This window comes from Manis javanica, chromosome 7, assembly GCF_040802235.1.
Source record: "Manis javanica isolate MJ-LG chromosome 7, MJ_LKY, whole genome shotgun sequence".
Lineage (NCBI taxonomy): Eukaryota > Metazoa > Chordata > Mammalia > Pholidota > Manidae > Manis > Manis javanica.
Window position 1 is genome coordinate 106,199,443 of NC_133162.1, and position 23,498 is coordinate 106,222,940.

At 38.0% G+C, this 23,498-nt stretch overlaps 1 long non-coding RNA gene across 2 annotated transcripts in view; it reads left to right on the plus strand.

Moving 5' to 3' along the window:
* The window catches only part of LOC108401363 (uncharacterized), a 71,415-nt gene that overhangs the window by 16,268 nt on the left and 31,649 nt on the right, over positions 1-23,498 (plus strand). For both annotated transcript variants that reach the window (XR_012133370.1, XR_005061979.2), the window contains exons 2-4: positions 1,755-1,878; positions 4,101-4,193; positions 5,886-5,940. This is a non-coding gene — a long non-coding RNA (uncharacterized lncRNA). The remainder of the gene's footprint in view (positions 1-1,754; positions 1,879-4,100; positions 4,194-5,885; positions 5,941-23,498) is intronic.

Here is a 23,498-nt window from a genome sequence, read left to right on the forward strand (position 1 = left end):
TGACCAGCTGTGAGTTGAGAGTTCCCGTGACCCACTCCTCAGGTTTGATAATTTGCTATAATGGCTCACAGAACTCGGGGTAACACTTTACTTACAATTTCCAGTTTATTACAAAGGATACAACTCAGGAACCACCAGATGGAAGAGATGCATAGGGCAAAGTATATGGAAGGAGCCTGACCATTCTGGGCATGTCACCTTCCAGCACCTTGATGTGTTCACCAACCCAGAAGCCCTCCAAGCTTCTGGTTTAGAGTTTCCACTGGAGGTCCCATATATAGGCATGATTGATTAAAACACTAATCATTGGCTCAATCCCTAGCCCTTCTCTATTCTTAGAGGTAGGTCAAGGGTGGGGCTGAAAGTTCCAATCCTCTAATCATGAAGTTGGTTGCAGCCTGCATCCTCCAGGAGTCACCTCATTTTCATACACTCAGAGATGATGGAATGGGGCTGATGTGACAGACAGAAGGCACTCCTCTCACACTACCACTCAGGAAATGCCAAGGGTTTCAGGAACTCTGTGCTAGGATCTAGGGACAGAGACCAAATATACTATTCCTTGATATGTTACAACATCACAGCTATCCACGGGGGTACAGTTGAGAACAGCATTATATACTCTCTGTGGCCACAGGTCCATGGTTTAAAAGATGGAGGAATTCTCTCACCTGGAGTCATCAGAAAAGGTCTGCTTGAGCTGGGCCTTGGCAGACAAGTGGGGGTTCAGCATATGTGGGGGTGGGGGAGCAGCATGTGAGGAGTGTGGATGACTGTGTACTTCACTGTCCAAATGGGGGCGCTCTTGATAGTGAAGAGCTACACCTATTAGTAATTACAGGGACACTGGATGTGGTAAATCAAGCCTGTTTCTGGCAAATCAGATGTGTGGTCATTCGTAGTGGAATCCTCTTCTTAGAACCATGGGTGTATTGGAGCTTGGGGTCGGATGGGGCTGTTGGTTGAAGAGCAGCTTCCAGGCTACTACTGCCCTCCTCCCAACAGGTCAGAGGGTAATTCTGATGCTGGAAGTTCATGGGCTACATTTTTTAAAAAATTAAGAGCCTATTTAAATTGATTTTTAAAACCTTTTTACTATGGAAATCTTTGAAAATATATAAAAAAGAGCAGATTAAAGAACCCTCATAAATGTTCATTTAGCTCCAACAATTAGCAACACATTTTCCTAATGTTGTTTTATCTGCTTATCCCTGTATGATTTTGATTTTTAGGCTGGAGTGTTTTAAAGCATTTTTTTAGACATTATTTGGACTTTCTTTTTTTTAAATAACCACAATCCATTATTACACTTAACAAAATGAGTGGTAATCTTTAGCATCCTCTAGTACTATACCATTGTTCAGTTTTCCATAATTGTCTCAAAAATGTCTCTTTAGAGTTGGTTCATTAAGACCTAAGATTCACGCACTGTTTTTGGTTGTTTCATTTCTTAAGACTGAGGTCTTTTTATTAAAAACCTGTGCTGTATATTTATTGAAGAAATGAGTTGTGTGTGCAAAATTTTACAAATCACATCTTGAATAGCACTGATCTAATCAGTCTTATTTAAGTTATTAAATTTCTACCAAGGACTTGTTTAGCCCCTTGGACAGATGCACAACCATCATGGGTGAGAACTTGGCCACAGGGAGAACAAAATTTCTTAGGAGACTTTGTTCACTCATATTGATTCATTCCATTGTTAACTCATTTTTTTCAATAAACACTATTAATATGTGCCATTCACCCTATAGATTCAATGATTTAAAAGAAAGTGCCTGTCTCCAAGGAGCATGAACATGAAGTCTAACTGGGCCGGTGAAAGTGCAGAAAAGAACTCTGGATGCTGGGTCTCATCCACACAACTGGACAGAGGAGGTACATGGGATTAGACATCATTTCCCCCATCTTTACATGTTTATTCCTTTTTGACTTTATCATAACTTATCATGAAACTATTCATGGAAAGTAAAATGGTACAGAACCGAGTAAAACAGAGTTGACAATTTCTCTCTTATCCTTTTAACCTCAACTTCAGAAGTCATCAGCATGGATAGTTTTGGTATATGCCTGCCCACATCACTGGGCAGAACCTTGTAAGCTGAGAGGGCCTTCTTCAGGCGGCCAAGGTGGACGAGGGCCTTAGGGAGAGGTTCTTGCTGAGGACAGTTCTCTTGGTCCTGGGGGCAGTGGGGAGCCCCTGAAGGACTCCGAGCTAGAGAGACGCATGCTTAGACATATGGTCAGACTCCTATGGCCATGCTGTGGTCCAAGGAAAATGAGGAGTGCCTGAGCTAGGCAGTTAGTTGTAGGAATGGAGAGAGGAGACACCTGTGACAAAGGGGGTGAGGAGTGTCCTTTTCTCACTGGGGACCTCATGCTGGCCATCATGCTACTTGAGGCGCTGTGCTCACCAAGGGTGTCCCCTTGGCTTGCTCATGCAGCCCTTGGCTAGGTTGACAGCAGCTGCTTGCAAGCACCACCTCAGCAGTATTGTGTGGCAGAGGCCAGGCCAGCAGGACCCATGACTATTAATCAGTGACAAATAGGAGGGAAGAGGGTGGTAGCATGTGTGTCCAGCTGCCATGAAGGGTGGTAGTGGGGAGGGCCCAGGCAGCTTGTGATATGAGAGCTGACGCAGCTGCATCAGGGATAAACACATAATCTCTGGAGATGGAAATATCTGGTTTCCCAGCTTTACTGCCTATGTGATCTTGCAGTAGTGACTAAACCCTCTGACTTCCTGCTTCTGCATCTGTGAAGTGGGATGGATGATCTTTGCCTAATTCCACCCTGGGATAATGAAAGGAGAGAATAAATGCAGAGCACCTAGCGCAGTGTCTGGTGCATGGTGAGATGGTTCTTGTACTATGACATTATCACCTCCCCCACGGCTGGGAATTAGGATGCTTTTGAGGCCCCATGACCCCTGGAGGAGCTGCTGAGTTGTTGAAGGCCAGCAGGTGGCCGGGAACAGTTCCTGGCTGATGCTAGCTCCCTCCTGTCCTCCTTTCTTACTGTCCAGGCTGGCTGTTGCTGTTTTTTCACTAAGCGCCCCTGTCATGTGATCTTTGATGTGTGTTTTAATGAGATTTCAGGGCCTGGCTGCGAGGCATCCATTTCATATTTGCCTGTCAATCCATCAGGCCTGACAGCCATGGGAACTCACCATGTGTCCCACTTAGCTCTTGGCTTGTCATGATCCATGCCTTGGTACCCCAAAGGGACACTGTATTTATAACATTGTGTCTGTCTGTCTCCTGCCTTACCTTGAAATGGGGGCTTTAATTTATTTTCTTAACCTTGCCTGGGAAACAGTCAGCTGATTCTCAGCCTCCCTTTCCCATCCTGTTCCATCTCTCTGCAAATGATACCTCTTTGTCTCCAGGGAAGAAGTCTCTCATCTTCATTCGTTCATAACCTGATTGGCAACATTGCCTGTGGAGGTGGCAAGCTATCTGGGAGCAGAATATGCCAGCAGTTCCTGCTCTGTTTTTCCTGATGCAGTTATTTGTGCATGGGATTGAGGAGAGGAGGGACCACTAAATAGCCATCTTTTTTCTTTGGAAGGAGGGGTGTCTGCCTTGTTAATATTAAATCACTTGCTGCAGCTCCTTGAATGACATTTTCTGGTATTCAGCAACTCTTTCTGGTTCCTGAATTCTGGGATATTAAATCAAGGTTCTTGTTGGATTTGCCCATTTATATGTAAGGATTTGCTGGGACAATGTAGCTAAAGGGAAGGTGGGAGGGGATAGACAGTGCATTCTCTAGTGGCCTCTTTTTTGTAATTGTTTTGAAGGTCATGTGCTGGCTTGATGGTTAAGACTATGTTGAAAACATTTTTGGAAGTAGTGTGAAAAAAGTAATTGAAACATTAGTGGGCAGATGGTCATATGAGAGAAAAAGGTAGCCCACAGAGCACACCATTTTTATGTGCTAGTTCACCCCGCCAACCAAGGGAGCAGGCATGACCTGCTCCTGGCTCATGCTCTCTTCCTGTGCCTTTGCAGGTACCTGTGGTTCACAGTGGTCTTTTATCCATGTGTTTGTCTAAGTGTTGAGACACTGTAAGCTTTTTTTTTCCTTTACTTTCGCAGCAACTTGACTTACACCTGACATTTTGTGTCATCCCCATGTGCTGGAGAGAAAAAATTCAATGGAGGAGAAGAAGGACACAGGAGCAGGGAGAGGTGGGAGATCTAACTTTGATTACTCACAGTATAGGGTGGTGGTCTGTGCGCAAGGGCTGCTAAATATTGGGATAATTTGTTATCCAGCAATAGACAGCAGTCACAATGTTTGTTGAGTAAAAGGCAGATTTTCCGTCTTAGTCACACACTGTGCTCAGAGATAGCACTCCTAAACCCTGCCCTAGCCAAAGTCAGTAATCTATATTCCCTCCTCCTTCAAGGTGGGCTCCCCTTGGCAGTGGAATCAGTGATAGTTGTTCTTAGTCAGTCAGGGTAGGATAGGTTATGCTGTGGTAACAAACATCTCCTAATTTTCAGTGGTATAAAATAACAAAGGTTGATTTCAGTTCTTGCTCATGATGCATGCCCTTTATGGGTCACAGAGGTGGCTCTGCCTTTAGTGTAAATACTCAGAGCTCCAAGCTGACTGAGCAGCCAACATCTAGAAGTTGCTGGTCATCAGTCAGAGGGAAATGCACTGGTAATTAAATGTTTCATCTTAGATGTGAAGGGGATCAAAATATGCCACCCCACAATAGGCTACTTTAGCATAAGATTATTTTGAACTGAAGACAATTGAAAAGCAGCAAATAGAGAAGGAACACTCTGTCCTCCCCCTTTCTGCCTGAAAGTGGAACATACATTTCCCTTTGTGAAGGCATTCCCCCCTTCCTTCTCCTATATCAGAAAAAATGGCTTTTAATCACTAGATGATTCATCACTGGAGATAGAACTGATGAGTCTGCATAACAACCTTACTAAAAAAACCTTATCTTCCATTAGCTTCCTGCATACATTTCTCTTCCCAAAACTTACTACCCCTAGAAGCCCAAACCCCTTTTCCTTTGTCTTGCCATTTCTCCACAATGTACCATCCTTTGTTGAAATGGTATATAGCTCTTAAGCCTAATTACTTGAGTTTTCACTTCCTTACTGTGAAGCTCCCAAGCATGTACAAAATAAAGCTTTTCTCTGTTAGTCTGTCTTTTGTCACTTAAACTTGTAGGCCAAAGTTACTGAACAGGAGAGGATAGAGGAAAAGTATTTTTTGTCTTCTACAGAAGTGACACATATGTCATTGACTGGAGCTGGTCACATAGCATACCCTATTCAGAAGTTTTACTAAGTGTTATTATATGTCAAACACTGAAAACTGCTTGATATAAATTGTCTGCTGTATTTTGCCAACAACCTTATGAGGTAGATACTATTATTACTATATCTCCCATTTTACAAAGAGGGAAACTGTAATACACAGAGATTAAGTAACTTGCTGAAGGTGAAACAGTAAGTGGTAGAAACTGGATTCAAACCCCATGCTCTACCTTTGGAACCGTCACCACAATTTACTGCCTCTCTAATCTGGAGTCATGAAAACTACCAAGATGGCCTAAAAACAATGAACCTCATCTTTACACCTTCTGTCCCAGGAAAAACCTTGGTTTCTATGCAGATTTACAGCATTTCTATCCAGAAGCCTTCTAGCTTCACATATAAAGGAGATTGTACTGAGTTCTGGCATGGCTATTATCAAATCCAAAGAATATTTTCTATTGTTAAAATGAAGCAACAATAGCATATAACATTTATTAGGGGTTTATTATGTGCTAGTCTTACTGTTAAGTCTATTACATTTTTTCAGTCCTCATGATACTGCTATGAGGTATAGGTAGTGTTATCCTTATTTTACAGATGCGGAAATGGAGGCACAGAGAAGTAAACAAAATTGACTAAGGTCACATGACTGGTAGGTATAGGAGCCAGCAAATCTTTGGAAAGGTACGGGATTGGAGAGTGGTTGGATTTTATGTTCTTATCCAGCCCTGTAACATGGCATCAGTAATTTTTAGGATGGGTATCAACTGTTTCATTAGATGTTATATATTAATCTTTTAATTTAGAGCTTGAGGCAGCAATAAACTGGAAAAGGGGAAATTTGGAGATGTGGAGGGAAATGGCTGCTGAAAACTCAGAGGATCTTAATAAAGGACATCTAGTTTAGTGTTTAGAATGGAGTGTTTTGCATATCAGTTGTCAATGCATGTTTTTAAGAATTTGAAAACACTTGGCTCTCTAAGTGTCCTAAATGGTCCCTTTCCTATCTTACTTACCTTACTTTGCACTCCTCTTTCAGAAAGGGTGTACTGGGCACTGCCAAGTCACAGCTGCCTCACTGCCCCATTACCCTAAATTCTGATTTGGTGTCTTTCGAATCAATGAGGTTGTTTATTTATTAAAACATTTCAAAATCAAAGAAAACTTCCAAGTATATTGCAAAAATTGTTTCTTTTCCAGATCCAGTGAGAGTAAGTCTCCTTGCCCCTGAATACTTTAGTTTTTTTTTTCTATAAATGAGGATATTCTCCTATATCAGTGACTCTCAAGTTGAGGTCTCTGAAGTATTAGCCATCAGCATCTCCTAATAACTTACCGGAGATGCAATTTCTTGAGCCCCACTCCAAAATCAGAAACTCTGGAGTAGAGTCCAGATATCTGTATCTTAGCAAGTCTTTCAGAGGATTCTGAAGAACCCTCAAGATTGCATGTCTTGTATTTTGCGGAGTATCCTATATTAACCTACCAAAATCATGCAAATCTGGAAATTAATACTGATATATCACTACTATCTCCTCACAATCCATTTATATTTTGCCATTTTTCCCCAATTTTCATGTCCTTTATGGCAAAAGGATGTCACCCAGCCAGATTCTTTTCATTTGTTGGTCATGTTTATTAAAAATGTTCTTCAGTTTGGAGCAGTTCCTTCATTTTTCTTGGATTTCCATAACCTGGACACCTTTGGAGATGACAGGCCAGTTATTCTGTAGAGTGTTTCTCAATTTTCTTTTGTCTGATGTTTTGTCTTGATTACATTCAGATTATGGATCCTTGTCAGAAATATCACAGATGCAATGCTGAATTTTTCTCATTGCAACTCATCAGATGGTGCAAAATTTCAGTTTGTTCTGTGTCTGTTGATTTTACTTTAGTTACTTTAGTTACTTTAGTTACTTTAGTTACTTGATTAAAGTGATATCTATCAGACTTCCCCACTGTACAGTTCTTCTTTCTCTATGTAATTAATAAGTATTTTATGGAGAGAAACTTTGAGATTATATCAATTTACTATTCCTTATCAAACTTTCCATTTATGTATTTATTTATTTGTTCATCCAGCCATTCATCCATTTGTTGGTATGGATGTGGACTCATGGATTGCTCTTTTATTAATGGGTTGTAATCAATTACATTCATTATTATGCTCAAATCATCTCAATTGTGCCAAAAGAAGCCCTTCCAAGGTTCCTCTGTGTCCCTTGCCATGTCCCCATCATTTGCTGAGTCCTCCCATGCTTTTTGGTACACAAGGCTCATCTTACATTTTCTCTGCCCCAGCCCTGGAATCAGCCATTTCTCTAAGGAACCCTAGAGTCTTTCTTCTTCTAATTCTACTTCTATGCCTCCACTTTCCTCTTCCTCTTCTTCCACCACTACTACTTTTCCTCCTCCTCCTCCTCCTTCCCTTCCCTCCCTTCTCCTTTTAGTGGCGAATGGTATTTAGGAATCAAGATCTGGCTACTAGATGTGCTCATTGCTCCTGGGATGTCACTGCTTCCCTGAGCTCTCCTTGGACAGAGCTAGGGATTGTGTGTGTATGTGTGTGTGTGTATGTGTGTGTGTGTGTGTGTGTGTGTGTGTGTGTGCATACACATACACATTTATATCTATATTTATTTCAACATCTAGCTATAATATTAAAATCCATGAGTTCAAAGTCATAATCTCCAATTTTGGTCCAACACTAGAGTTTATTCTAGATTTCTCCCTCTCAGTAATTGTAGCTCCTTGCTCTGATGCTGAGAAATCTGATTCCCACTATCTTTACTACTTTATGTATTAGGTCCACTTCCTTGTCTGCATATCCAGTTCTCCTCATTGCTGCCACTCCACTTCCTGTGTGGACACCCTCCCCATCCTGCTTGGGCTCTGACACCCATGCCTACACAGATGCTCCTCACCTAATTTGGGCTTTGAGACCGCCGTGTGGGCCACTTTCCTACACAGATGATCTTACCCTGCTCAGATTCTGATGCCTTGTCCTAGGCTGCCCATTACATGTACCCATGGATCACCTCTTCATTTAGCAATAGCTCTGATATCCTGCATCATTGTCTTCTTTTTCCTACTCAAGCTCCAAAATCACATGCTGGGCTGGACCACTAACCCTTCTCCATCTCTTAAGAATCTCTTGCCTTACTGCAGCTGGGTTCCAACAAACCATCTTGGGCTTCTCTCCTCCATCTTCTCTCTCCTCCCTTCCTCTCATGAGAATGCTCTTACCCTGGTACGGCTACAACACCCCACTCTGGACCACTGCAAGTTCTCCCACCACCCAGGACTTTTGGAATGAATTGTTTAGGAAGGAATGGGAAGGAGAAGAAGAGGAAGAGGAAAATATACTGAGGTTTTCATGTACCTTTAAAATCAGTTTATTTATCCATTGTGTCAGTAGATTTACTTTCAGCCTTTGTTAGACAGAGTACAAAGTCATTTCTGTTTTATCATAAACCTTTTGAACTATGTACCATTCTAAAGTAATATCTTTATTATATACATTAAGTTCCTAGAGTCATTCCAAATATTTTGGGCTCAGAGATTTGGCAAACATGGTAGGATGAAAGCATTTTTCTTGGTTCTCTGGAATCCTTGGTTTTGATATCTGTGCAGTATGGTTACTCTTGTTATTTTTGTTGTTCATAGTTGGTTTGTATCTGTGTGTTTCTCACCCTCACTAGACTTACTAATGTCTGACTTATGTCCTGAGGGCTTTTCCCTTCCACAGCACTCTGATCTGTGGGCTTGAGTCACCACTTCAGAGGCCATAACCAAGAGCTTAAAATGCGAAGAATGAAGCTGCTTGTAAAAGTGTCAGATGCAAGACTTGTAAACCATTTTGCCAAATGATCTTTCCTATTTCTATAAACTACATATGATGGAAGTGGGGAAGGAGGCAGATGGCTTGCAAGGACCGGGGAAAGAAGAAATTGGCAAAGGAGATTCTCCAAGTTTCAAAATTATGCTTTAGTTTGTTTCATATTGGGAGTAAAACTTTCCAGAAACACATATTTGCTTTACCTAAGTTTATAATTGCCTTCCTTTTTTATTTTTTATTTTTCTCATTGACTGGAGGAACGTATGTCTTCTTCATCATATACCTAAGCGAATTCAGCTTTTTAAAGCAAACCACTTGTTGAATTACCTAATGTCCCTAGGCCTGCATTCCACATATGTCAGCCTGGGATTTCTTTTATTGTATTTTAAGTTGATTATTCTGTTTTTAGTACCTTATATCTTACTTTTTCTTTAATTCTTTTTCCATACTTTGTTTTAGTAGAGTATACTCTCAATAAATTTTTCCCAAAGTATTTATGGAAGTCAAACTTTCTAAATCAAAGCATGTCTGAAAGATGTCTTTTATTTTGCCCTTGAACTTGATTGATGGTTTGACTCAGTATAGAATGCTATGTTCAAAATCATTTTTTCTTCTGAACTTTGAAGGTATTGTTTCATTGTTTTCTTGTATCTACAATAATTATAAGATATTGTCAGTTAAAAAAAGTCCATCCATTGCAGGTAAACTGTTTCCCCTCATTCTGGATCTTGCATTTAGGTTTAGTGTTCTTAAATGTGATGAGAGTTGTGGGGGCTTGAGTGTTTTTATCAGTTTTTGGAAATTTTCCTTGATTATTTCTGTGGTTAATTCATTCCTTGCATATTTTTGGTTCCCTTTCTGCAACTTCTATTGAATATATATTTGACTCTCTTGGATCAATTCTATCTTCTCTCTCTTTCCTTTTCTCCTACGACCCTTCCCTAGGTTATTGAGATATAATTGGTGAATAAAAATTGTTTATGTTTAAGGTCTACAACATGATAGTTTATGTATACAGTGTGAAATCATTACCACAGTCAAGCTAATTAACACATCTATCACCTCACATAGTTACTCTTTATTTTACATTTTTTTTTGGTGTAGTGAGAACACTCAAGGTCTCCCTTAGCAAATTTCAAGTATACAGTACACTGTTATTAACTATATTCACCACACCTTGTATCAGGTCCCTGGAACTTATTCATCTTATCACTGAATGTTTGACTAACTTCTTCTATTCCTTTCTCCCTCTTCCTCAACCCCAGATAGCCACGGTTTTACTTTCTGGTTCTGTGAGTTTGACTTGTTTGGATTCCACATATAAGCGGGATCATATACTGTTTGCCTTTCTCTGTCTGACTAGTTTCATTTAGCGTAATGTCCTCCAGGGTCATCCCCTGTTGTCATAGATGACAGAATTATTTCCTTTTTTATGGCCAAATAAAATTCCACTGCATGTGCCTGTGTGTATGTATAAATACATGTATATATGTATATAAATATATGTATACACACACACACACACACACACACACACACTACATTTTCTTTATCTATCAACAGATGCTTAGGTTGTTTCCAGTCTGGCTATTGTGAATAATTCTGCAATGAACACAGGCATGCAGATATCTTTTAAGATCCAGTTTCATTTCTTTTGGATATACACCAAGTAGTGGGATTGCTGGATCATATGGGAGTTCTATTTTTAATTGTTTGAGGAAATTCCATACTGTTTTCCTTGACACCTGTGCCAATTTACATTCCGACCAACAGTAAAGAAGGACTTCCTTTTCTTCACACTCTGACCAACACTTGTTATCTCCAGCCTTTTTGTTGTTAGTTTTTTTGCTATTGAGTTGTATGAATTTCTTTATATATTTTGAATATTGATCCTTTTTCAGATATATGATTTGCAAATATTTTCTTCCATTCTGTAAGTCACATTTTTATTTTGTTGGTAGTTTTTTTGCTGTGCAGAAACTTTTTACTTTGATACAGTCCCACTTGTTTTTAATTTTTCAGATTTGAAAATTTTTTCTTTTGTTGCTTGTGATTTTGTTGTCATATCCAAAAAGTCATTGCAAAGACCAATTTCAAGGAGCTTTTTCTCTCTGTTCTCTTCTAGGAATTTTATGGTTTCAGTTCATATGTTTAAGTCTTTAATTCAGTCTGACTTGATTTTTGTATATGGTGTAAGATAAGGGTCTAATTTCATTCTTTTGCATTTGGATATCCAGGTTCACCAGTACCATTTATTGTAGAGACTTCCCTTTTCCCATCTTGGCATCCTTGTGGTACATTAGTTAGCCATTCTGTTCCATTGGTATATATTTGTTTTATGCCAATAGCATACTGATTTGATTATCCTAGCTTTGTAATATGGCTTGAAATCAGTAAGTGTGATGTCTTCAGCTTTTGTTCTACTTTCTCAAGATTGCTTTGGCTATTCAGGTATACTGTTTCCATACAAATTTTAGTTTTTAAAAAATTTCTGTGAAAAATGCCATTGGGAGAGGCTAAAAGATGGCAGTGTGAGATGTGAGACAGAAACTCCCTCCCAAAACCACATATAATATGAAAATACAACAAATTCAATGAATCCCGAAAGAGCAACCAGAAAGAAGACTGTGACAGACTACCTATATCTGGGAAAAAGAGAATACCTCACAGAAAAGGGTGAAGTACCAAAGACATGATCCAGCAGGACTCAAGCCCTCCCGCAACCCCAGCTCACCAGTGAGAGGAACAGAAACAGAGCAGTGAAGGGGTAGAAGCCTAGGACTACTGAACACTAGCCCTGGAGATCTGCTCTGGGAGCATGAACCAACATTACATGGTGCTCTGGAGATTAATGGGGTTGGAAAGCAAAGACAAGCAGAATACTCAGTGAGAGACTGAGATTCCAGCCACTTGTGAAGAATAGGAACCCACAACTGGCCGCCCTGGGACAAAGAAAATATGGATGCTTTAAAAGACTTCCAAACAGTGAGAGGGCTGCTAAAGAGGCAAAGATTACACAGAGCTTGCTGCTCAGGAGAAAGGACAGGTGGATAAAATTGTCCTGACACACTCAGCCCAGCAGATCAGGAACTTTCAGGAGCTTCAGGAGCTCCATCCCCTGTGCTAGTGATGCATGCTAAGGCCGTCCACAATGATAGACAGCCTGCTGCTCTTTCCACAGAGACAGCATCAGTTCACAAACCTGCTGCACATGCCATTGCTCCAGGCCAGCCAGAGGGCTGCTCTGCCTATGGCAGCTACAGGGGCATAATGCAGAGGCTCCTCCCTGTGCAGTTGGCCCAGTGGCCCTGGCAGGGGAGGCAGGCACTGCAACCAGGATGCAGGAAAGAGCTCTTTCCTCCCGACAGGCATCAGAGCCACTTGCCTGTTACCACCACCATTGGTCCAGGTGCTGGGCAGCTCCAGAGAGTAGAGCTTCTGGGCACTAGAGTGCACTGCCTTCACAAGGTTATTATTATAGAGTAATCAATACAGATATGAAATAACAAAAGAACCTGGTATAAGGCAAAATTCCTCAAACACCAGAAAGAGAGCTAAGAGAAACTGAAATCACAAATCTTCCTGATAAATATTTCAAAATAAAAGTCATAAACATGCTCATGAAGCTAAAGAAAAATATTCAAGACCTCAGGGAGGATTTCAAGAAAGAGATAGAAACTTTAAAAAGGGCAGTATCCAAAATGAAACATAGAATGGAGAAATATAAAAACAGATTAGGTGAGGTAGAGGAGATGGTCAATGGAATAGAAATTAGAGAACAGGAATACAAAGAAGCTGAGGCACAGAGAGAAAAAAGGATTCCTGGGAATGGAATAACATTAAGAACTGTGTGACCAATCCAAAAGAAACAATATTCACATTATAGGGGTACCAGAAGAAGAAGAGAGAAAAAGGCATAGAAAATCTCTTTGAGGAGGTAATTGCTGAAAACTTCCCCAATCTGGAGAGGAAGATAGTCTCTCAGGCCATGGAGGTGCATAGATCTCCCAACACAAGGGACCCAAGGAAGGCCACACCAAGACACATAATAATTAAAATGGCAAAAATCAAGGACTAGGACAGAGTATTAAAAGCAGCCAGAGAGAGAAAAAAGATCACTTACAAAGGAAAACCCATCAGGCTCTCATCAGACTTCTCAACAGAAACCTTACAGGTCAGAAGGCAGTGGCATGATATATTCAATGAAATGAAACAGAAGAGCCTTGAATCAAGAATACTCTATCTGGCAAGATTATCATTTAAATTTGAAGTAGGGCTTAAACAATTTCCAGAGAAGGAAAAGTTGAGGGAATTTACCATCCACAAACCATCTCTAAAGTGTATTTTAAAGGGACTGCTCTAGATGGAAGTGTGCCTAAGACTAAACAGCTGTCACCAGAGAAAATAAAACCACAGCAAAGGAAGTAGACCAACCAAATACTAACCAAATGCAAAATTAAATCAGCAACCCACAAAGTCAGTCAAGGGATACACAAAGAGTACAGAACATGACACTGCCCATATAAAGAGTAGAGGTGGAAGAAAAAGAAGGGAGAGAAAAAAGAATTACCAGACTGTGTTTGTAATAGCATAATAAGTGAGTTAAGGTAGATTGCTAGATAGTAATGAAGCTGTCCTTGAACCTTTGGTTACCATGAATCCAAAGCCTGCAATGACAATAAGTACATAATCACCTTAAATGTAAATGGACTGTATGCACCAATCAAAAGATACAGAGTTACAGAATGGATTCAAAAACAAGAACTGTCCATATGCTGCCTACAAAAAGTCACTTCAAACCCAGAAATACACAGACCAAAAGTGAAGGGATGGAAAAAGATATTTCATACAACTAATAGGGAGAAAAAGCAGGAGTTGCAGTACTTGTATCAGACAAAATAGACTTCAAAGCAAAGAAAGTAACAAGACAAAGACGGACATTACATAATGATAAAGGGGTCAGTTCGACAAGAGGATAGAACCATTCTAAATATCTATTCACCCAATATTGGAGCAGCTACATATGTAAAACAAATCCTAACAGAATTAAAGGGGGAAATAGAATGCAATGCATTCATTTTTAGGAGACTTCAACACACCATTCACTCCAAATGACAAATCAACCAGACAGAAAATAAGTAAGGAGGCAGAGGCACTGAACAACATACTATAAAAGATGGACTGAACAGACATCTACAGAACACTCCACCCCAAAGCAGGATACACATTGTTCTCAAGTGCACATGGAACATTTTCAAGAATAGATCATGTAGTAAGCCACAAAAAGAGACTCAGTAAATTCAGAAGGATTGAAATTGTATCAACCAGTTTTTCACACAAAGGTATGAAACTAGAAATAAATTATACAAAGAAAACACAAACACATGGAGGCTTAATAACATGCTCCTAAATAATCAATGGATCAATGACCAAATAAAAACAGAGATCAAGCAATATATGGAGACAAATGAGAAAAATAACTCAACACCACAAAATCTGTAGGATGCAGTAAAGGCCATGCTAAGAGGGAAATATATTGCAATACAGATTTACCTCAAGAACAATCCTATATGAGCAGTCTGAACTCACAATTAATGAACTAGAAAAGAAGAACAAAGGAGGCACAAAGTCAGTAGAAGGAGGGACATAATAAAGATCAGAGAAGAAATAAATAAAATGGAGAAGAATAAAACAATAGAATCAGTGAAACCAGGAGCTGGTTCTTTGAGAAAATAAGCGAAATAGATAAACCCCTAGCTAGACTTGCTAAGAAAAAAAGAGAGTGTCCACACATGAACAGAATCAGAAATGATAAAGGAAGAATCACTATGGACACCACACAGAAATACAAAGAATTATTAGGGAATACTATGAAAAATAATATGCTAACAAAGTGGACAAACTAGAAGAAATGGACAACTTTCCATAATAATACAACCTTCCAAGACTGACCCAGAAAGAAACAGAAAATCTGAATAGAAAAATTACCAGTAATGAAAGTGATGTGGTAATCAAAAAACTACCCAAGAACAAAACCCCTGGAACAGAAGGCTTCGCTGCTGAATTTGTCAAACATTTAGTGAAGGCCTAATACCCTTTCTCCTTAAAGTTTTCCAAAAAGTAGAAGAGGAGGGAATACTTCCAAATCCATTCTACAAGGCCAGCATCACTGTAATACCAAAAAGAGGCAAAGACACAACACACACACACACACACACACACACACACACACACACACACACACGCACACACAAAGTACAGATGAATATCCCTGCTGAACATAGGTGCAAAAATACTCAACAAAATATTAGGAAACCGAATTAAAAATACATCATCCATCACGATCAAGTAGAATTTATTCCAGGGATGCCAGGGTGGTACGATATTCAAAAATCCATCAACATCATACATCACATCAACAAATAGAAGGACAAAAACCACATGGTCATTTCATAGATGCTGAAAAAGCATTTGACAAAATTCAACATCCATTCGTGATAAAAACTCTCAACAAAATGGGTATAGTGGGCAAGTACCTCAACCTAATAAAGCCATGAATGACAAACCCACAGCCAATATCATACTTAACAGTGAAAAGCTGAAAGCTTTTACTCTAAGATTGGGAACAAGACAAGGATGCCCACTCTCCCTGCTTTTATTCAACATAGTACTGGAGGTCCTAACCACAGCAATCAGACCACACAAAGAAAAGAAGGCATCTAGATTGGTAAGGAAGAAAATTAAACTGTCACTATTTGTAGATGACATGATATTATACATAAAAAACCCTAAAGAATTCACCCCCACATTATGATTAGTGTATATAATGTGGGGGTGGGGACACAGGGAGGGCTGTACAACACAGAGAAGACAAGTAGTGATTCTATAGCATCTTACTACTCTGATGGACAGTGACTGAATTGGGGTATGTGGAAGGGATTTGGTGATGGGGGTAGTCTAGTAAAATAATGTTCCTCATGTAACTGTATACTAATGATACCAAAAAAAAAGAATCCACCCCTAAAACTATTAGAATTAATTGAATTCAGCAGAGTTGCAGGATACAAAATCAAATCACAGAAATCTGTTACATTCCTATATACTAATGATGAACTAGCAGAAAGGGATATCAGGAAAACTATTCCATTTAGAATTGCATCAAAAAGAATACAATACCTGTGGATAAACCTAACAGAGGAGATGAAATACCTTTACCCTGAAAACTACAAGACACTCATGAGAGAAATTAAAGAAGACAACAATAAATGGAAATATATTCCATGCTCATGGATAGGAAGAATTAATGTTGTCAAAATGGCCATCCTGTCTAAAGCAATCTACAGATTCAGTACAATCCCTATCAAAATACCAATAACATTCTTCAATGAACTACAAAAATCGTTCTAAAATTCATATGGAATCACAAAAGACCCCAAATAGCCAAAGCAATCCTGAGAAAGAAGAATAAAGTGGGGGCAGTGGGGGTAGGAGGATTTTGCTCCCCAGCTTCAATCTCTTACTACAGGGCTACAGTAATGAAGACAACATGGCACTGGCACAAGAACAAATCCATAGATCAGTTAAACAGAATAGAGAGCCCAGATATAAACCCAAGCATTATATCTCAATATATTATATATATATATATATATATATTAGTTAATTGTGATAAAGGAGCCATGGATATACAATGAGGAAATGATAGCCTCTTCAATTAATATACAATATAGGAGCCATGGATATACAATGAGGAAACAACAGCCTCTTCGACAACTGGTGTTGGCAAAACTGTACAGCTGAATGTAAGATAATGAACCTGGATTATTGTGTAACTCTATACACAAAAGTAAACTTGAAATGGATCAAAGGCCTGAATGTAAGTCATGAAACCATCAAACTCTTAGAAGAAAGCATAGGCAAAAATCTCTTGTATATAAACATAAGCAACTTTTTCTGAACACATCTGCTTGGGCAAGGGAAACAAAAGCAAAATGAACAAACGTGACTACATCAAACTAAAAAGCTTCTATATAGCAAAGAACACTATCAGTATTATGAAAACGCATTTCACATTATGGGAGACTATATTCAGAAACGACATATCCAGCAAGGGGTTAACATCCAAAATATATAAAGAGCTCACACGCCTCAACACCCAAAAAAACAAGTAACCCAATTAAAAAATGGGTGAAGGATCTGAACTGACAATACTCCAAAGAAGAAATTCAGATGGCCAACAGGCACATGAAAACATGCTCCACATCGCTAATTATCAGGGAAATGCAAATTAAAACCACAATGAGATATCACCTCACTCCTACACTGTTGGTGGGAATGTGAATTGGTTCAATCGCTGTGGAAAGCAATATAGAGGTTCCTCAAAAAAATTAAAAATAGAAATACCATTTTACTCAGAAATTTCACTCCTAGGGATTTAACTAAAGAAAACAAGATCCTAGATTCAAAAAGACATAGGCACCCATATTTCTATCACAGCACTAGTTAAAATAGCAAAGATATGGAAGCAACCTGTGTCCATGAGTAGTTGAATGGATAAAGAAGATGTGGTACATATACTCAATGGAATATTATTCTGCCATAAGAAGAAAACAAATGCTACCATTTGCAACAACATGGATGGACCTAGAGGGTATTATGCTTAGTGAAATAAGCCAGGTGGAGAAAGATACTTACCAAATGATTCCACTCACTTGTGGAGTATAACAACAAAGCAAAACTGAAAGAACAGAATAATAGCAGACTCACAGAGTCCAAGAAGGGACTAGTGGTTTTTCAATGGAAAGGGTGTGGGGAGGGAGGGAGAAGGGCATTAAGGGGCAGTATGATTAGCACACATAATGTAGGGGGGTCATAGGGAAGGCAGTATAGCATGAAGAAGACAAGTAATGACTCTGTAGCATCTTACTATGCTGATGGATAGTGACTGCAATGGGTTGTGTATGTGGGGACTTGACAATATGTGTGAATGCAATAACCACAATGTTGCTCATATGAAATGTTCATAAGATTGTATATCAATGATACCTTAATAAGAAAAAAGATACACAGTCCATAAGGCAAAAAAAATGCCACTGGAATTTTGATAGGATCACATTAATTCTATAGATTGCTTTGGGTAATATGGACACTTTACAATTAATTCTTCCATTCCCAGAACACAGGATACTTTCCCATTTTTTATATCTTCTTTAATTAATTTCATTAATGTCTTATAGTTTTCAGTGTGCAGATATTTCACTTCCTTGGTTAAATTTATTTTTCAGTGTTTTATTCTCTTTAATATTAATGTAAATGGAATTTTTTTCTTAATTTCCTATTTGTATCACTATTTACATATAGAAATGTAATATTTTTTGTGTTGATTTTGTATCCTGAAACTTTACTGAATTCATTGATTAGTTCCAACAGTTCCTTGATGGAGTCTTTAGGGTTTCTTATCTATGAGATCATCTCATCTGCAGATACAATTTTTACCTCTTGTTTTCCAATTTGAATAACTTTTAATTATTTTTCTTGCTAATTGCTCTGGATTGGACTTCCAGTACTATGTTGGATAGGGTTGGTGAGAGTAGACATTCTGTCTTGTTCCTGATAATAGAGAAAAAGTCTTTCAACCTTTCATCATTGGATATATTAGCTGTGACTTTGTCATATATTATGTTGAGGTATGTTCCTTTTATACCCAATTTGTTGACTGGTTTTATCATGCAAGGATGTTGAATTTTGTCATATGCTTTTCTGTCAAATTTCTGCATCTACTGAGATGATTATATGATTTTTATCTTTCATCTTGTTAATGTGATGTATCACATTTATTGATTTGCATATGTTGAACCATCCTTGCATGTAAGGGATATATTCCACTTGATCGTGGTGTATGATACTTTTAATGTGGTGTCGAACTTAGTTTTGTTGAGAATATTTCATCTATGTTCATCAGAAATACTCGCCTGTAATTTTTCTTTTCTTGTAGTGTCCTTGTCTGGCTTTAATATAAGGGTGATTCTGGTCTTAGAAAATGAGATTGGAAACTTTCTCTCCTCTTCAATTTTTTGGAAGAATTTGAGAAGGATTGGCATTAATTCTTCAAATGTTTGACAGAATTCATCTGTGAAGCCATCTGGTTATTGGCTTTTTTTGTTGTCGGGAGGTTTTAATTTATTAATTCAATCCCCTTGCTCATTATTAGTCTGTTCAGATTTTCTATTTTTGTAATGATTAAATTTTGGTAGGTTGTATATTTTTAGAAATCTATCCATTTCTTCTATGTTGTCCAGTTTATTGGTGTATAATCGTTCATAGTTGTCTGTTATGATTTTTTTGTATTTCTGTGGTATCAGTTGTAATATCTCCTTTTATTTATAATTTTGTTATTTGAGTCCTCTTTTTTCTTAGTAAATCTAGCTGAGTTGTCAGTTTGTTTTTTCAAAAAGCCAACTCTTAATTTCATAGATTTTTTTCTATTGAATCTTTCTAGCCTGTTTCATTCATTTCTGCTGTAATCTTAATTTTTCCCTTCCTTCTGCTAACTTTGGGCTTAGTTTGTTCTTCTTTTCTAGTTTCCTGAGGTGTAAAGTTAAGTTGTTTATTTTATATCTTTCTTTTTTCTTAATGTAGAGAATTTATTGTTATAAATTTACCTCTTAGAGCTGCTTTTCTTCATCCCATATGTTTTGGTTTATTGTGTTTCCATTTCCTTTTTCTCAAGACACTTTCTGATTTTTGTTTTGATTTCTTTTCTTTTCCACTGGTTGTTCAGGAGTGTGTTAATTCAAGTGTGTATTTGTATATTGTTCTTCTATTATTGATTTCTAGTTTCACAGCATTGTGGTTGGAAAAGATGCTTGATATAATTTCAATCTTAAATTGTTAAGACTTGCTCTGTGGCCCAACATATTATCTATATTGTACACTATTCTGTGTGTGCTTGAGAGGAATGTGCATTCTATTATTGGATGGAATATTGTATGTATGTCTGTTAGGTCCATTTGGTCTTTAGTGTTATTCAAGTCCACTGTTTCATTTGTGATTTCTGTCTGGATGTTCTATCTGATTTGAAAGTGGGTTACCAAAATTCCCTACTATTATTGTCTTGCTATTTCTCCCTTTAGTTCTCTTAATATTTGCTTTAAATGCCTAGGTGTTCCATTGTTCATATATAATATATAATTTTTATATTCTTGTGAATTGACCCCTTTATGCTTCTATTGTGATGTTGGACTCTTGTGACTGATTTCTGACTGAAAGTCTATTTATGTAAGTATGGCCACTACTGTTCTCTTTTGGTTACTATTTGCATGGAATATATTTTTCTATCCGTCCACATTCACCCTGTGTGTGTCCTTAAAGCTAAAGTGAAATCTCTTGTAGGCAGCATATTGTTGGATCTCGTTTTTGGTCTATTCAGTCACTCTGTGTCTTTTGACTAATAATTTAATCCATTTACATTTAAAGTAATTATTGATAGGTATGGACTCACTGGTTGACATTTTAATTTTTTTCTGTTTTATAGTTTCCTTTTTTCTTTCTTCCTCTCTTGCTGATTTCTTTTATAATTTATTTTTTTCAGTAGTGTCCTTAAATTCCTTTATCTTTATCTTACGTATTTCTGCTAGAAGTTTGTTTCTTTTTTGTTTACCATGAGGCTTATAAAATATCTTCTAGCTATAACAGCGTGTTTTAACAACTTACGTTCAATCACACACAAAAGCTCTATATTTTGACTTCCCACCTTTTTATGCTATTGATGCCACACTTTACATCTTCTGATAGTATACATCCAATAAATTATTTCAGCTATAGCTATTTCTTTTTAAAAAATTTTAATAAGGTATTATTGATATACACTCTAATGAAGGTTTCACATGAAAAAACAATGTGGTTGCTACATTTACCCATATTATCAAGTCCCCACCCATACCCCAATGCGGTCACTGTCCATCAGTGCAGCAAGATGCCACAGGTCTACTATGTGCTTTCTCTGTGCTGCACTGTTCTCCCCGTGATCCCCCACACCATGTGTACTAAACATAATACCCCTCATTCCCCTTCTCCCTCCCTCCCACACCCCTCCCCTTTGGTAACCACTAGTTCCTTCTTATAGTCTCTGAGTCTAGCTATAGCTATTTCTAATACTATTTTATTTTAACTTTTATACTAAAGGTAAATGTGATTTTCACACCACCATTAAGTATTAGAGTATTTTTGAATTTGACTATATATTTTCCTTTACAGTGAGTTTTATACCTTTACATATTTTCATGTTGTTAACATCAGTGTAAAACTCCCTTTTAGCATTTCTTATAAGGCATGTCTAGTGGGACAAATTGTCTTACTTTTTTTTGTCTGGGAATGTCTTTATCCTTCACTTCTGAAGGATAGATTTGCTGGGCATAGTATCCTTGCTTGACAGCTTTTTCCTTTCAGCAATTTGAAAATATCACCCCACTACCTTCTGGCCTGCAAGTTTTCTGCTGAGAAATCCACTGACAGCCTTTGTGTATGATGAGTTATCTTTCTTTTATGATTTCCAAATTCCTCTCTTTGCCTTTGCCTTTTAACATTTTGATTATAATGTATATTGGGGTAATATTTGGGTCTATCTTGCTTGAAGTCCTTTGAACTTCCTGTACCTAGATATCCATATCTCTCTTCTTCCTATATGTGGGAAGTTTTCAGCTATTATTTCTTCCCCTTTTTCTATCTCTTCTTCTTCTGGAACTTTCATGGTACAAATGTTATTTCTTTTGGTGGTGACTCATTGGTCACACAGGCTTTTCTCTCTGTCTTCCATTCTTTTTTCTTTTCATTTATCTAACTGGCTAATTTTAAATGAACTGCCTTTGAATTTGCTGATTCTTTCTTCTGCTCTTCCAAGTCTCCTATTACAAAGCTTTTAGTTTGATTATTCAGTTTTGTTATTGTATTTGTTAGTTCAAGGATTTCTGTTTGCTTTTTTTAATGGTTTCTATTTCTTTATTAAAGTTTTCATTTTGTTATGCATTGTTTTCCTGGCTTTGTTTAAATGTTTACCTGTGCTATCTTGCATTTCACTGAGTTTCTTTAAAATTATTATTTTGAATCATTAGTCAGGCAATTTTTAGATCTCCATTTCCTTGGGGTCAGTTATTGGAGTTTTATTGGTTTCCTTCAGTGGTGTCTTATTTGCCTGATTCTTCATAATCCATGTAGCCTTGCTTTGCTGTCTGTGTATTTGAAGGAAAAAACACTTCCAATCTTTATGGACTGGTTTTCCCTTGTTCTGTAGTAATTTTTCATAAATCTCATTTTTTTTACCCTGCTGTTTTATCACTCTCAAACAAGGAGGGATCTAAATAGAGTTAGTATTTATCTACAGAGAGGTCAGATGTTGGCCCTACAGCCTGTCCACTTAGTGCTGGTCATATCTCCTTCTCAGGGGTATATGCACTGACTCTGTCCCCAAATCTGGTGTTCTCATGGTTTTTGCAGCTTCTCCTGGGTTGGTTGGGATGCTTTCCTTCCTTCTCTATCTTACCTAGTAGCCACCTGGGTGCACTACCACTAATTTTCTTTTCTCTATTATGTCCTTGATATTTCACTTAAGCTACTTTCATCTCCCAAAATTTAATATGCTAATGCTACCTTCCCTACCCCAATTTCCTCTATCTTCTCTGTAGCTGTTTTTAATACTATTTTGAAGATAAAATAGTGAAGATAAAATATATTGATGAGATATATTGAGTGTCTAAAGTGGCCACTAACCCAATTTGTACACCCATGCTCACAGAAGTGTTATTCACATAATAGCCAAATGGAGGAAGCAACCCAAGTGTCCATCAATGGAAAAATGGATAAACAAAATGTGGTGTATCCATAAAATGGAATATTATTCAGCCCTAAAAAGAGAGGAAATTCTGACACATGCTATAACATGGCTGAGTCTTAAAGACATTATGCTAACTGAAATAATATCATAACTAAAGGACAAATACTATCTGATTCCATTTATAGAGGGATCTAGAGTAGTCAATTCACAGACAGAAAATGGAATGGTGGTTGCCATGAGCTGGAGGGGAGGAAAAAATGGGGAGTTTTATGGGCACAGAATTTTAGTCTGGGAAGACAAAAAGCATTTCAGAGATAGATGGTGGTGATGGCTGCACAACAATGTGAAGGCACTTAATGCCATTGAACTCTAACATTTAAAAATGGTTAAAAATGTACATTTTATGTTATGTATATTTTACCACATTTTTTCAAAAGGACCACTAATTTAGATATGGGGGAAGAGCTGTGGTAGTTGCAGAAAGTGGTACTCATGTTTTAAAGATCTGTTTGGCACAAACTGAGTGTTGGAAACTAGGGAACAA